This window comes from Agelaius phoeniceus, chromosome Z (genome assembly GCF_051311805.1).
Source record: "Agelaius phoeniceus isolate bAgePho1 chromosome Z, bAgePho1.hap1, whole genome shotgun sequence".
In the NCBI taxonomy this organism is placed as follows: domain Eukaryota; kingdom Metazoa; phylum Chordata; class Aves; order Passeriformes; family Icteridae; genus Agelaius; species Agelaius phoeniceus.
In genome coordinates, this window is record NC_135303.1 from 20013041 (window position 1) to 20027923 (window position 14883).

Sequence of the window (14883 nt, forward strand, 5' to 3'; positions counted from 1 at the left end):
TACAGTATTGACTGAAACACAAAGTTTCAGCTTATTTTTCAGTATACAGTGTGATGAATAAATAAATAAAAGAAATTACAGTCTTTTCTGCAAATTTATTTTATCATTTATGACAAAAATAGAGCTCATCTCAACCTATTTACTTTGGACTTCTTTGTTGATTTCATATGTTTTATCTCTGTAAATATTACTCAGCATAAGTTTTTCAGTTCTCTCCATTCACATAGCTTCACTCCAAACACTCATACCTTATTCCTAATAAATCCCAATTATATTCACCCAGTTATCAAACTGTTTTGATCTCAACCCATGCGGGGTTTTTTAGTTTTCTTTTGTTTTGATTTTGGTTTGGTTTTGGGTCAGGTTTGTTTTTTGGTTTTTTTTTTGTGAGTGAGTGAGTGAGTGAGTGAGTGAGTGAGTGAGTGACTGAGTTACTTACTTACTTACTTACTTATTGGTACTTAGATGACAGCTGGGGATAAACCTCATTACACATTAATTAAGGAAGATAGAGCATGGTATTATATATAAGGCACTGTCTAAGTCAGCAAATTTTGACTAAGTGGGACAACAATGCAGTGAACAGTGACAAATAAAGACTGCCATCAGAAAATACAGCAACATTTGCAAACATTTTCTAAAAATGACTAAAAATATTGGTTTTTCTCCATAAAAGAAAAAAAGGTGGGAATTGCATAGAACACAATTTTGCCCTAAAATATATATTCATTAGCTCCAGCACTTAGCACTCATCTGGCTCTCCGCTCCAGACATTACTATCTTTAATGTTCAATATTCATGCTGTACTCCTATGGTAGTAACTTTTAATAGAAATGTAAGGAGAACATCACCTGAAACACATGGTTTTTAATTGAAAGTAAAGCATTTAAATTTTTTTATAACATGGTTTTTATTTGAAAGTAAAGCATTTAAATTCTGTCATTAATGTATTTTCTCAAATTGCAATTCTCAAACAGATGCTCTACTGCACTTTCTCCCTTTATACTTCCTTGACATGGAAGTAAATGCAGCTTTTAAAATGGGAGTTGAATAACATAAATAAAAAGGAATATGATGAAGTTTAAAGTACCACATTTAAACAGTTATCTTGGTAAGTAATAATGATGATTTTTTTCAATGTGTTCATTTTTCAATGTGTTCATTGATCACATCATTCTCACCAAACACAGATTTCTCAGTAGATCAGGAAAAAACCTCAGAGTCTGGTAACTATCTGCTTTATTTCAAAAGGAGCTAGTTACATGCAGTAGAATACCAAAAAGGGGTTAGATTTAGTTTTCGTTTTTCATACACTCCAGTGCTAGAGGTTTTTGTGTGGTAACTGAGTTTCCATTTCATGGGTGCTTTTGGCTAGCCTATGTAGCCCTGGAGGCAAAGGAGAGAGATCCCTGCTGCAATTGTACTAAGGAAATACTAGAGGTTATTTTGCATAAATGAGATTTATTCTGATTGCCTGGGCTGGGTTTTTAAAGATCTGTTGTCACCTTATAGTCAGTGTAGGCCATTTAGAGAAAAATTTTATAGTAGTAAAAATGGTAATGCACAAGAAAAAAGAAGGCTCTAGAGGCTGAGTCTATCTACCACAATAGACTGTCCAATTCACAGTGTAGGTTTTCTTCTGATCCTGAGACTGCATGTTTAAAATTGTCAAGTTTACATAAATAAATGCAGAAAATTTGGAATTATTTCCACGTAAGTGAAAGGCAAAATACAGCTCAGAAATCTTATTTCATCTTTAGCAGGTCAGCCCCTTGAGAATTTATTACTGTAACAGTTAGGACTAATTGAAGCCCTGACAAATTTGAAAATCATCTGCCTCTTGTACTCATGTTCCTGGCAAAATGATGGTCTTTTAATTTTACTAAAATAAAAACTTACTCTGTTGTTTTGGTTTTTTTTTTTCCATGAAAAATAGACTTTTTGATGTGCTGACTTAATTTCTGACTCCCAGTTAAGGTTTAAAAAAACTCTGATTTCATTTGTCAATGCTGTACATACAGATGTGGTTTCACATTTAACTGGAAAGGCAATTTACAGCACTTATAGCAGAGAAAAGAAGGAGAGCTGTACAGGTCATATGACATTACAGATAACTTAGGAAAAATTTAGAAATTGCCCATAATTTGGAATTTACACAGAAGTTTATTAGTGAACTTGAAGAGATGCATTTATTGAGGTTTTTTTTTAAATTTTTCATCTGTTTTCTACTTGAACATCAAAAGTTAAATACTATCTGGATGATATAACCCACCAGAAGTCCAATCAGTCCTATGAGTCTGTGTTTGAAAAACAGAATGGAATTTCTTTGTAGCAGTTATTAGACAGCTGAAGCTGACAAATGAAGAGACCTTCCTCTATTCCATGTTATGCTACTTTATCTGCAGCCATACATAATCTTTTTGTGTATTACTAAAAGGTTGCAATTTACTCACATTGCAATTACTCACCATGAGTCTAAGAATTATTAATATACATATGGGAGGTATTTTGAAAACAGAAAGAAATTCAGCAATTCAAGAAATATTTTTTTTTTTCACATTTACGTTTTTTACATGGTTTTTTTGTTTTTGGTCTTGACTGGAAAAAAGCATTCCTGTTCAGAAAATTGTTATTATGTGAATGATTCTCTGAATTAGATCTACAGGAAAAAAGCAAAACAGTTGTGCAATTTTTAATTCTTACACATTAAAAATAAAATAATAACAATAATAAATTTAACAAAAAGCTAAAATGCTTTAGCAATAGTTTGAAAAAAAAAGTATGAGGCAAATATATCAGATGACTTATCTGGGGAGTTGGGGTTGGGCAGAAGAGTTCAAACACCTCAATGTTAAAACAGTATGTTTAGACATTACTTAAAAATCTATACGTTTTTTGAGTTATTTGTCAGACCTTATGAATATTTAACTACCAGGGCTGTAGTTCATTCCCATCTTTATTTTTAGGATTTGACATAAGAAATATTCTTAGAGTATGCTTTTTTGGAAATTGTTCAAATAGAATACAGTGTTACATTTAAAAAGAATCCTGTTGCAGTACTGTCAATATCTGTGTCTACTTTTGTATTTTTGCATTTTTAATCTATATTTAGATGGTGGTATTAACACAAATATTTCCTCTTTAGCAGGAATTAATTAAGAAGTAAGTACTTCATGTTTAAACTATTATCCATCTTTCAGTCTTTAATCCAGGCCCCAGAGTGGAAAGTATGTTGTCCTAGGTTGACTGACACATGTCCACAGTCAATTGACCAGGACTGATGAGTAGATGCTTAGGATGGCACAAAGGTAAAATCCAAGTGAGATATGACTTGATTCTGCCATTTTCAGCTCACATGGTAAGAACAGGTGTAGACTGAGCTAGCTTCTGTAATGTTGGCTGAGTGCTGCTCCACTTCAGAGGTTCAAGTTCTTGATTGATTAATTCAACAGCTTGTTGAATTTCTCCATATAAGTAATGTAAAATGTTGATTAAATAGCTGCACTATGAGAGTCTTCCAAAGTGCAGCTGTTAAAAATAATGTGATAGCTGTAGTCTCCAGCTTGTTCCCGTGTATGCATTAGATAAGGTTTTCTTGAAGCATAGAAATTGAGTATGGATTTTAATGCACAAAACTCTTCCTACATTTGGCATATCTTCTTAATTTGTATTTATTTCTATAAATATTGGGTCACATATGCACCCTGTTAGTAATTTTGAATTGTAACTAGAACTATGCCATTTTAAAAGTATTTCTATTCTATGTTCTTAAATGAACTCATTCAAAAAAATCACTAAAAACCAAAACCCAAAAAACCCTGAGAATATAAAGAAAATATTATCTGTTAGGACTAAAAAGTACTAAGAACATTGAAGATTAAACCTGTCTGATTTTCTCTGCTGCCTGTAAAGTGTGATAGAATCTTTTCTGAAGTACCTGTCACCCCACTTTTGAGTTCGAAGAGAACACAGCAGCTGTTGTTCATAGGCCAACTACAAACAGCAGTAAAGAACACTCTTGATATTGACTCATAAATGGCTTCATATAACACACTTACAGGCACTGGCCAGTATATAAAATCCAACTGTAGTTGGATATATATGCACATGTCCATAAATATGCTGTTAATGTAATGCTTAGAGATACAGAAGAGTATCCACAAAGCCTGTCATCAGGAAATTACTTCTAAAAAACTCTTTAATAGCCCTTGCATGTATGCAGAGGAGCAGTGTTATGTATTTTCCCCATATTGTTTATATAAGTGAATGTAATTGATTTTAGGCTGAACTGAAAATCCTAAAATGCACATGGAGAAAATAGAGATGATCAGGGTAATATTTCAACCTTACCAGCTTTCAGAGACTCAATTACTGCTCAAATAAAAATGTTACAACATAAGTAAATCTGTGCTTAAATATATATAAAAACATTACTAAACAGGAGAACAGATTTATTTTTCTTAAATGAGGCTAAGTTTGAGGGCGGCGAGGGAAGACAAGCAATCAATCAATATGACTGGTAAAGCAAGCTTCGTTTTATTTTGAGTACACCAGTACTTTTATATTGTTTCCAGTAATTATGCATACTTGTCATTATTTCATTGGTTTAATTACTCATGCATGTGGTGAGTTCATTGGTTTAAAGCAAAAAATTACATTTACATATTCCTCCTACTTTGTGGTTTCCTACTTTGAAGTTTCTATTCTCGTCACTGTCCTTGCCCTTTCGACCTTATCAGCAGGCAGGATGCAGCATATTTTGCAATGCTCCTATCATGGCATGCCGCCTGGTTATGCTAAGTTACCTATGCTAAGCTAACATGTATGCTAAGTTAACATGCATGATAAGTTAACATGGCGTTTGCTTGTACAACATTTCCATGGATCCATGGCCCTTTTCCTCCAGCCATTCTTCCACATAAGTTAACCTCTATACATGAAAGATAACTTAGTATGGACCCTTTCCCATAAATAGAAGTACTCTTCAAATGATGCATTGTCCTCAATCTTTTTTGTGGCAAAGTGATTTAGGTCTACCAAGAGTAAAAATTATTGAAATGGACTCTCTTCTAGCAAACTACTGTTTTGTCTAAAATTTGAAAACATTTTGAAGCCCTGAGTGATAAAATAGTTCATCTCATGAAAAAGCAAAATACATCCAGGACAAAGAGAACTTTAAGTCTATATAGAATCACAAAATACCCAAAGTTAGAAAGGACCCATTGCGATCATCAATGTCCAACTCCTGGGCCTGCAAAGAACCATCCCCAAGAATCACACCATGGCCCTGAGAGCATTGCCCAAGCACTTCTTGAACTCTGTCAGGTTTGGTGCTGTGAGCACTTCCCTAGGGAATCTGTTCCAATGCCAAACTACCCTGGTGGTCAAAAACTTTTTCCTGATATCCAACCTAAACCTCTCCTGACTTAACTTCATGCCATTTACTAGAGTCCTGTCACTGGCCATTAGAGAAGAGATCAGTGTCTGCCCTTCCTCACAGGGCAGATTTAGACTGCAGTGAGGTCTCCCCTCATTGAAGACTCTCCTCTTCTCCAGGCTGAACAGGCCAAGTGACCTCAGCCAATGCTTATATATCTTCCCCTCGAGGCCCTTCAACATCTCCATAGCCAACCAAGGATGCTCTGTAATAACTTTACTTCATAATTATATTGTGCTCCTGTAATAAATTAATTAATTGCAGGATATCTCCTTATATATCTGCAATGAATCCTAACCAACATATACTTCTGCATCACTACCAACTTCAAATTATTTGCATTTTTCATCAGCAGGGGTTTTTTTTTGTTTTTTTTTTTAGATAGCCTACTTTGTTATTGCTGCTGTTATGGACTGTGTAATTTATTTCCTTTTGTCCTGCATTGCTCAGCATTTTTCTTTGAGAACTGACCCATTTATTGCAGAGACACCTTGTTCTAGCTAGTGATTTACCCTTCTGTGACTCTGGTTATATTACCTACATTTAATAATCTACAGTTCCTTTCTTCTTTTGCTTTCTAACAAGAGCATTTATGAAGCACAGTTTTCACTAGCCTTGGAGGTATTTGTCAAAATTTGCAGAGCAAGCCTCTTTCCTCACACTAACTTTGTATATTGCCTTTCATGTCATGATAAATGTGGTCACTGAATAAATTCTGCCTAGGACATTCAAATATTGTTGTGGTTTGCGTTTGCGTTTGGATTGTTCGGTTTCCCCCTCCCATATTTCATATAATGGTTTAGCCCGAACCTTGTTATATGCCAATCCCGGCACCCCTCCCCTGTTTCCCCGGTTACCTACTATGTAATGCCCCTGGCCCCTCCCCGGGTCCCCTGTCTGCCATCCGGCACCCAGCCTCTTCTTCCAGAACTTTCCAGCTGGAGCGTCGGGTGATGGGTTGAGGGACCGGGGCCCCACCCCAGATTGGCTTCTATAGGCTCCTTCTCCCTGTCCATCTCGAATGTATCTCTTTCTCCCAGTTCGCGATTGGTTCATTGTTACCCCACCCCCTTGCCTTTAAAACCCGGGTCCCGAGAGGGCTCGGGGCTCTCTCTGCTTGGTTCCCTTACTGCTTAGTCCTCCACTATTAAACCCGTTTTACCCCAAGCCAGTAGAGAGTCGCCTCTTTCCTTCTCCTGCGGCATTGGACCCTTACCATCAGCGGCTTCCTGCCCTTTCCTATCGACCCACGGTCGACACACGCCTCCTGGCTTCGTGCCGGAGGAGTGTCGGAACAGCTGGAGGTGGCTGGTTCTCTACTATGCTTCTAGCCTGGGCACAACTATTCTACAGCCACAGCTCCAAAATATGTATGACAGTTATATTGCAAGTTTTTAGAAAGAGGTGTCTGCAGTTTCACAGGCCACTTTGCTTTCCCCCCTCAAAACAACCTCTTATGCACAGATCAAAGAATTCTTTAAATTAAATTAAAGTAACTTAATCTAGCAATTTTCCCCATATCTGGTGGGGAAGGTTCCTGAATTTTTAGACGTGTAGGATTTCACACATGCAATTTCTTTACATTGCAATTTGCTTTAAATAGGAAAAAAACCCCAAACTTTACAGAGGGTCAGACTGACAGATATAGAAGGGAATGTGGAGGTTTTATTTCACTTTTGCTAAGTGTTTGTTTCATTTTTCAAACCATGTAATGGAAATATGGCATAGAGAAGTGATAGTGAGAGGAAAAAATTTAATTATCTGGGCCTGGTCAAATGTTGCACAGCATAAGGAGTCTGCTGCTGGAAACTGCTGAATTAAACACCTACTCCTACAGATCTCCTTAGTCACATGGTCCAGAAACTTGGTGAGAAAAGCATCCAAAAGATTGCATTGTTTTGGCACGGAAGGAGATCACCAAGAATTATAACAAGTTCAAAAGATCAACGGAGCTAAATTTTCTTTCCCACCTTTCATTTCTTTCTAGAGGAATGAAGGAAAAGCCCAGGTATTCACTTTGGCTTTTGCTGAGAGACATTCCCTTCTCTTTCAACCTCATTTGAACAGCTGAGAAGACCAACTGCAAAAGTAGTACTGTTTCAATCAGGACCTCTGGTTTTAAAGTGTTTCACTTCTCAGATAGAGAAACTCTAAGAAAGGACATCATTAACACACAGACAAGTTACAGGGAGACTGGCAGAGTTCTTTCACTTGTGCCTGTGAAAGGCAGAGCAGCTATGGACTGACTACCCACAGAAGAGCCTTCTCACAGGACTCATAAAAATGTGGTGGCTGGAAGAAAAGGACAGGAAAGAGCTGAAGCAGAATTAAAATGTGGTAGTTATAAGGGGCTGACTGAAATGGTAGCTTCAGTTAATATTCACTTGAGACCTGAGACAGAAACTGAAGGTCTGCTTTACTTAATATGGAAAGGGAACATACTGGTTTTCAACTGAAAAGTAAAAATTACTAAAATAACAAAGGAGTAAGTCTTGCAGTCTTAATTGATTTAAATAAATCCTTTTTGAGAGCAATGGTAGTAGTTGGAACACAGAGATGCAACTAAAACAGAGAGATAGCTAAAACTTGCTAAGACTCACTAAGCCAAGAAGAAACTTGAGAATTAACAGGACTTTGATACAACAACTGTGAGTTCAAATTGGCTCAAAAAATAAAATTCTGGTCTTGAAATGTAAATATCAGTATCAAGGAGATGATGAGATACGAGCTGTGAGAGACAGGAAGCCAGGGTATTACACGATGCATGGAAACAAAGGTGCCAGCCATGTGTCAGAGTTTGCATGGGTTGGTCAGTACTACTGAGCATGCACAGGGTGGGTTGAGAAAAGGGGCCGCAGAGCATGCTAATGTAGGTTTTCAGTTCTACTTTCATCTCCCTGGTGGAATATAAGAATGACCTGTGCTTAAATACAGGACTCTACTGTTAAAAAATATTATTCACCATGGTTATAAAGTTTCACCTTATGAATATGGTGACTTATAACCAACTACTTCCATTTCATTGGTAAAGAATCAAATTAGTTTTGTCAGAGTTTGGGTATATCTTCCTGCCTTTAGGAAGCAATTGCTAAGCCAAATCTAAAGATGAAACTGAGCAGATGACATACAATTCAGTTAGTTTTAAAACGCCCTATTTGCTGTAGAGGAGACAGAGCAAAACCAGTATGTAATGCCATGGCTAATTGAATAGATATGGGGAGTCAAGACAAAGGAAAAAACTATTGTGTTCACAAACCCAAAGAACTGGTAGCCTGTCAGAAAATGTGTTATCTATTGAGGATAAAAAGCAAGTAGCATTTGTACGGTGTATGATCTGCCAGTGGAGAAGGAGCTCTGTGAATATGCGGCGCGAGAGAGCAAAGATTATGAAGCAGGGACACCCTGGGATGAAGCAGTCAATCAAATGTAAAATTTAACTTTTGTGCTAGCACGTTCCCTGCTCTCCACCTTTCCATTGGATTTCTCTCCAAAAGACCACCCCCTCCCCGGTTTTCGATTGGTGTACTCAAGTCACCCCACAAAAGACCACCCCTGTACCCCCATCCTAGTGGTCAAGGGACACCCCCGAGCCCGCCTACGCCGTTCCCCTTTTTAAACCTAAGTAAGTCCCAGCCGCGTTCGGGGCTGGGCACCCCAGCTCCGGCGCCCTTCATCAGAGCTGCATCCCATTTTCCTCCCCCGTCGGCACCCTCGGACTTCCCGAAAATAAAGCCTGTTGGAATTTCACCGGAGCCTCCCGAGACCTCTCTGTTTGGCTGTGTCGGCTTGAAACATCCGGGGCTGCGAGTGCGCGTGACCGCGGCTGGATCCCTCCGCGGCGACGGACACCGAGGAGGGGGCCTTCCGGCGCCCACCCAGTTTTGGGGCCCCCGGCAGCTAGCTGGACCTCAAAAACCCACATGAATACATAACAGTGTTTCATCTGAAGAGGGTCCATGTTATTAAATTGCTTTCTGGATTACCCTCTTGAAAGAATTTCACAGAGGAAGAGCACAGAATGGCATGTGATAAGAGTTAATCTAGCAAAGAACAAGGATTTTTTCGTAGCAAGCCTGAGCTCATTCATTAGCAACTTGCTTGCTTCCCCAGACTGAAAATGTACTAAATTCCCTCCAAATAAACAAGTTCTTCTTGTGAAAACATCAGCCTGCATTCTAAAGACATTGCCCTAACAATGCTGCTTTGCAGGATGCACAGCTCAAATCTTGACAATCTGAGATGCTGACAGAAATGCTAGGACTAATGGATGTGAGACATGTCCAGGATTAATTTGTCCAGCTCAAGATTCAGGGAGAGATGCTGCTGAATCCCATTTGCAGTGGTGTGTTTCAAGGCTAAGGTATCCCAGGTGCTTTTGAAAGCTGAATGTCAATGCACCTGTAACTGCTAAGTGATACTCCTATAATATACTATAAAATCTGAAAGCCATTGATTTGGAGGAAGCAAATGTCACCTGGAACTCATAAATATTACACTGCTGTGCAAAAAAGGACTTCCTAAGCTCATATCCTGAGAGCCCAGAATGTTTTTGTGCTGTGTGCCAGAGCTTGAGCTGGTAGGACTTCCCTCACTACAAAGCAATTTCCAGTCACTGCCAGAGAGTATTGTCATTGTACACTACACTTCTGTCTGTTCTTCCCTCTGCTTGGCATTTTTTTTTTATTTTGAGGGAAGGACATGGAATGAGAACAGACCTAGATGTGGCACATCTGTGTTTTGCATTGTGGAAATTCTCCACTGAGAGCAAAAACAAGACTACAGCACTTTGCAGCAGCTGAGAAAAAGAATTTCTGAGTAGTTGTTTCTGACACAAATCTAGGTTCATCGTATCTTTCTTTAGCCTAAGACCAACACACATGTTCTCACTTTCCAGCCAGAAAAAATAGGTATGTGAACATATGGAAAATATCCCAAAATTCTGCCAAGCTAAGTGGTGATTCCCTGTTCAAGCGCTTCAGACTCAGATTTGTCTCTTCCTCTGTAATTCTGTAATTAGAGAATATTTACATCTTGTGACTTACAGTACTTTACAAATGTTTGTTTACATATATACTTTTTCTTTCACATATTACTTTCTTTCATTTAGGGCTAAATCAATGATTTCAAAACCAAATGTTTGTTTTGCTCTAATGTTAAAGTTCACAGTCTGTGATATTTACTTTCCATAGTATTCCTCTGAACTATAAAAATAATGGTGCTCTTAGTTTCTATCAAAAATAGCTATTTTGGGGTTTTGTGACATAATTTTCTTTAAAGAGGATTAAAAAAAAAAAAAAGTTGTCTAAGCCAAACTAAAAAGTCTTCTGCCTTCTATTTAATGCAAATCGTATTTATAGAAGTCAAAAGAGTAGATCTGAAATTGATACAATGCTTATACTTCCTCAGAAGAAATAGTCTCAGCATTGAGGATCTTCTAAAGGATTTCTGTAACTGTGTCTGGTTAAGAATTTGTATGCTTTTCCTGAGTCATCGAAATTACTATCAAAGAAAAAATAACTGCCCTCAATACTGTCTTTGAGGGGACTACAAGTTATAGGATTAGATTATTACTTCCATTTCTCATGTGATAAAGTTGCATTATTTGTGATTTTTAAAACTTTTTACTCCAAGAGATTTAATGAAAAATACTAAAGAACTCTAAGAAATATCTTTCTTGATATGTAATTTTATAATTCAGTGGTTGTCTATCTTGACTATATGACTAGAAATTAGGTGAGCTGAAGGGATAACCTAACACTGCTGAAGTTAATCAAAATTTAACACCAATATCAGCAGATCAGCAACACAATGATCTCCTTCATATGACTTCCAATTGACCTTGGTGACATACGAGAAATGTAATTTCCTTGTGGATTTATCTTCCCCAGGTTGGTGCCAGGGTCTTCTCTGCAGACTGAAAATTTTGATGCAGGCTTTGCCATGGGAATTTAAATACCTAGAACCCCAGTCATCTGTGAGTGGAACACCAAATCCTAGTTTGCAAAGAAATAAAACATAGAGGGGGGGAAAAATGACATCCTTGTATTTAAGAGCAATGAGAGCTGAAAAGGATACTACTTACTTATTCTTGGAATGGAGTAGATGAATTGGGGGTTCTTGTTTTTAGTGCCAGGTCATTTTGTAAACCAGTTTGTCTCATACTATAAAACTGTCATTGAAAGCAGCCATTAAAGACAAATTTAATCATAACAATGCAGGGTGAGAATTAGCTTCACAATTTACCACAGCAGAGGGTATACTATAAGCCTACAGCATCTGTTAACTATGCAGTAAAAATTCACACATGTGCTTTTGTCTGCAGCAAATACAAGATTATGTTAAAGTATTTTAGTTGCCAATCAAAAGGCCTTGCTTGTTCACCTGCCCATAAAGGTCTGTAAGGTGTATAAAAAGCTGATGAAGACAGAGAAAAATCCCTTTTTGACAGGCTTTTTATGCCAGGTCAGTTCAGAACAGGCTAAATTAATGTTAGGTCTGACCTGTCCCAATGACCAGAAATTCAGTTTTGGATATGGAGAAGATTTCTTTTTATTGAAACTTATAAGGATGCCATAACAGTGTTGTTGAACTACGCTTTTCCATTTAGGAAAAAGAAAGAAAAAAGATCTCAACAAAATGTCAAATTCAGCAAATGCCCTGAAGTATTACTGTCAAAGAAATATGTAAGAAAACATAGTTGAAGGCATGGGAAACTCTTTTGTATGACTTCATCCAGCACAAAGTAATAAAAGCCAAGCAATTTTTTACTGTCTAGCTATATAATTTAACCAGCATTACATTAAGCAAAATTTAAAATAGTAGTAATAAAAATGGGAATTAGTTCCCAAAGACTGAATAGCTGTTGCTGTGGCTGGAATTCAGAAAAAAAGTTATTTCCCCATCTTCAAATCTATAACCTAGTGGGTATCTGGCTGTAAACTTTTATTAAAATTATTGTTCTCACTGGGAAGTCATTCACTGTTCTTAAAATATATAGAATAGAACCTCACAAACCCACCATTTAGCTTCTCAGAAAATCTCTTTCCCCTTCTCAGTCATGGGGAACTCATAAAGTAATCTCTCATAATTTCACAAAAATATTTTTAGGAAGTGTATTTTCACTTCATGCACTAATGTGTTACATAGAGATATAAATAAATTAAACTAAAGCATAGCCTTCCAAACGAAGGAAAAAGTCAGCTTTGCTTTTACAGCCATGGTTACTCACTCTGAAAAAGAAATCAACATGCAAACTCTACATTAATAGATGTAAAGCAAGTATTATTTTATGACTTTATGAGACAATTCGTTAAACTTCATTTTTGCAGTAGCAACTGAAGAGAAGATTGCTAGCAGGTGTGGCGACAACATTTCTTAACTACAACTAATCACACTGCTGTGCAGGGGTTTGGGATTGTGTGGAAACCTAAGTTCACCTTGGCTGTGATTCCAGGCCTCTCAGCCCTAGAACCTTGCCTAAATATTAGAAGAAAAAAAATCAACCTGGACATTTTTTGCCATGTTAAAAGAGTTTGCAAAAGCCGATGACAACCTGCCTACCTCTGATTTCACTTCTTAGCTCAGAAGGGCCATTGGATACACCCCAGGACCAATACAGGGTGTTGTGCTTAAACCCCAGCCAGCAGCCCAGCCTCTCACTCACTGCCCCACCAGTAGAACTGGGGAAGATAATTGGAAGGGTAAAAACCAGAGAACTCAGGAGCTGAGATGAAGATAGTTTAATAAGGAAAGCGAAAGCCACATACACAAACAAAACAAGGAATTAATTCACTGCTTCCCATGGACAGGTAGATGTTCAGCCATATCCTGGAGAGCAGGGCCCCATAATGCATAAAGGTAATTTGGGAAGATAAACATCAAACACCATCACTCCAAACATCCCCTCACATCACCTTCTCCCCCCTCTTCATCCACTTTGTATACTGGGCATGATATCACATTTACTTTTGGTAAGTTATGGGCACCCATCCTGGTCACATCTCCTCCCATCTTACCACATATCTGACTTCCTTGTCAGTGTGTCAGTATGGAAAAGAAAACGCCTTTAGTATGCAATAACAAAAACAAAATCTTTATACTGTCAACCGTGTATTCAACACAAATGCAAAACACATTACCTTATCAGATACTATGAAAAAATTGTAACAGTCAAAACCAGTACATAGGGCAAACAGTTTCAGACCTTCCTGATTGTTCGATGGAGTAAGGGACTCTGCAGGATTCACTGATCTGAGACCACCTAAAACCAGAATAGACTCAATGCAGCTGAGTTAAACCTCATCCAAAACATAACCCTTAATCCTCAACCTTAACCTGTAAGCCCTAGGCCCTAACACTTAACCCTATCACCCTAACCATAACCCTAACCTGCAAAGACCATAACCCTAATTCTAGGCACCTTAACTGTAACCCCAAACCCAACCCTGACCTCTCACTCCAAACCTAAACCCTAACCTTAACACCTAAGAGGAAACACTTTGGACAAGATTTCACTGCAGGCATGACCAAGGACAAACACATTAGGATTAACCTAATGATAACATAGCTGTGATTTTTTTTCTTCTCTCCTTCAGCAATATGTCCAGTTGAACTAATAGCATAAGGAGGTGTATAGAGTCCTTTGCAACTCTCATGAATACCCCCTATCTCATAAGGAATGTCTCAGCAGGGCTGGACAGTAATGCAGGTTATCATAATTCCCTAAGTCTTACTTGGAAATACTGTAAATAATTTTTGCTAGTTTCAAAATTTGAAGGAAAAGCTGCCCTGTAATGAAAAGAGGATTGGAGGTTTGATGTAATCAGAAAGCAAATTGCTTTCTGAAGTTGTAAATGTTTATCCAGTTACATTTTAGATGTGTTTGCAATTTACAAGTTAAACTGCAAGCATGGAAATATGGCCAGAAATTTACTTCACTTTCTTTCATTGTACCTAAAAGGAATACCTAATGTCTCGGTCTCTCTGCGAGCCTCTCAGTAACCCTCGGCCAGCCCCAAGTCGGCAGACACCGGGAGGAGGGGCGCAGCCCCGACACGGCCGACAGCGGGGAGACACTCTCCCGTGCCCCGTGGGTCCTGAGGGCACCTAGGCTGGTCACCTTTGCAGCAGAAGAGACACCAGAGACATTGGTAGAAGATAAAGGACCGACTCTTAGCAGGGGTTAATCCAAGGTTTTATTAGGAGTCCCAAAAGAGCTCCTGCACCTCAGGGGGCCTCCTGCCGAGAGCCCCGGGAGATGTGCCAAGGTTACATTTAAAGGGAGGTGGAAACCAAAAGTAGGTAACATTTTACTAACCAATAAGTGACCTAAGGGATGGGTACTGGGGGATAGACATTTAGGACAGCGTATGGGGCAAGGCTTGGGGGGCTTACCCCTAGCCTCTGGCTAATCACTCAACGACCTGGACCGAAACTTCTAGATGGAG